The 2,322-nt window shown below is 43.7% G+C and overlaps 1 pseudogene; it reads right to left on the bottom strand.

The window, feature by feature from the left end:
• Positions 1-796: 796 nt before the first annotated feature.
• On the bottom strand, positions 797-1,636 carry LOC111728253 (annotated as a pseudogene).
• Between the last annotated feature and the right edge of the window lie 686 nt (positions 1,637-2,322).

The raw sequence follows: 2,322 nt of genomic DNA, 5'->3' as shown, positions 1-2,322 counted from the left end.
TGTGAACAGCAGAGCTGGGTATTGTACCAACGGCTGACTCTACCTCATGTCCTTCCTGGGCCCTGTTACTACTGATGCTCCAATCCTACTATTCTTATTTTTGCAGAGCAAAAATATTTCCTTATATTTTGTAAGTTCTGTTCACTATAACATACATTGTTTTTTCACACTTGGCCATTTATTTTTATAATCCAGATTTGGGATTCAGAAATCACATTTTACTTCAACATGACTTAGACTGATCAAAGATTTTGACACTTGACTTTTGATTTTGAAATAGATGTAAAATAGTTAAAATCTAATAATTGGACAGTTTTATTTGGGTACTCCCAGAAACAGTGTAAAATGCTGGATCTGTCCCTTATTACAGAGACTTGTGTTAAAAACTGGGGTGTCGAGTGTGAAGGTAGGTTGAGGTGAAGGACGGAGCCCATACCACTAATCCAATCCAGCTTCATGTGCACTAGTAGCTATTTAACCAAAATGACATAGAAAATTATGTTAATTTTAGACTGCTATGAGTCAGCCTCAGTGGCAAAGCTGTGATGCTGACTTGATTTAATTGAAAAGTAAATGCAGGCCAGGCAGGGAAGATTAGGATGAGCTTCCACTCACTTTCTCTTCAGTCCTGTCTGGTTGTCAGGGGACACTTCAACCCCTCATTCTCCTCGAGGTTCCACCAGGCCAGGCTGGCCCAGATGACAGGTCCTGTGTGTGCTGTCTGAGATGAAGATGGGGCCTCACCGTCCAGAGCATTCTCCTGTAGCCTGTTACCCTGAGTTCCTCACAACTCAGGCTATGGTGCCTGCTCACCAGACAAACAACACTGGTGGGCAGCTGGGCCACCCAACAGGGAGGTTTGTGTTTGGGGCTGTATCACTGTGTGAGGATATTCTAGAGTTTGCGAGCAGTAATAAACCCCAGCATCCTCAGCCTGCACCCTGCTGATCTTCAGGGTGAAATCTGTCCCTGACCCACTGCCACTGAACCGGTCTGGGACTCCAGAGCCCCGGTTAGAACCCCGGGAGAGGTCAGGAGCTGTGGAGACCTGCCAGGCTTCTGCAGGAACCAATGCAAATAGGTGTATCCATTACTGTGCAGGACGCTCTTACTAGCCCTGCAGGAGATGGACGCCGGCTCTCCAGGGGTGACAGCCAGGGAGAGTGGGGTCTGCGTCATCACAATATCCCCACTGGATTCTGAAAGAAGGAGAAAGAAATGCAAGGTTATCTACAAACATTCGTAGACATTTTTTATTCTTTATTCTAGGTTAAATTATTTTTCATGTGTGCAATTTTGTCTCAGGCCCTCAAAATATTCAATTTGAAACAGAACAGAGATTTTCAAGCCATGAGAGAACCTCTAGAGGTTCCTCATATCTTATCCTCTGTCTGAGTCAGAGTTTTCACCAGAGTTTTCACAGCTCCTTCTATATCGTTCCTGATTCTCTCAGATCTGAACCTCATGCTCTGCATCCCGGAGGACAAGACATGCACATCTAACACGTGCACAGAGCACACATGAGAGGCAGTGGGCTCAGAGCTCCCCCTCCCACCCATCTCCTTCCTCATCTCCTTCTGTCCTTACCAGGGACCCAAAGCATTAGCAGCCCCAGGAGCTGAGCAGGGAGCCTCATTGTGAGAAGTTGGACTGAGGAGTCCAGATCAGTCAAGGCAAGGTCAGAGCTGAGCTTTTATCTCAGACACAAAAAGGAAGGGAAGGTTCTCCCCAGGGGACAGTATGCAAATCCCCTGGTGGGTGCAGTGGTGTGGGAAGAAATAACATGAAGACTCTCTTACAAGCAAAGTGATGGGAAATATTGTCTGGGTTTGGACGAGAACTAATAGAGAAAAGTATCTACTCTGCCTCAGTAGGAGAAAGGACATATTTGATTTTTCCTTCTTTTTTCTACACTTGTTTTTCTGCATTTTGCTGTGTACATTACAATTTCTGAATTGAAGAGTTTCTGTTTGTTGTTGCATTTTGGCATTTTAGCTGTGATGTGTGTCATTTTGAGTGTATTGTGTTTCACTGGAATGTGCTTTGTTGAGTTTGTTTGATCCATGTGTTCTGTAACGTTTGAAAAGTTTTTGCTATTATGTTTCCATATATTTTTCTCAGCTCTTTTCTCTCTCAGGTCTCCTTGTCACTTCCATATACATTTGCCTCTAAAACTCTGAGGACCTGTTCATTTGCTTTAACCTTTTTTCTTTAGAAAATTTCTAATGATCTATTGTTCAGGTCACTGCTTCTTCTGCCATGGTCAACAGTTTTCATGTCTATCTAGTGAATTCTTCAATTGGGTTTTTGAACTTTTCATTT

This window comes from Otolemur garnettii, unplaced genomic scaffold (genome assembly GCF_000181295.1).
Source record: "Otolemur garnettii isolate 467f Iridium unplaced genomic scaffold, OtoGar3 scaffold00147, whole genome shotgun sequence".
Lineage (NCBI taxonomy): Eukaryota > Metazoa > Chordata > Mammalia > Primates > Galagidae > Otolemur > Otolemur garnettii.
This window is presented reverse-complemented; position numbering and strand designations above follow the sequence as displayed.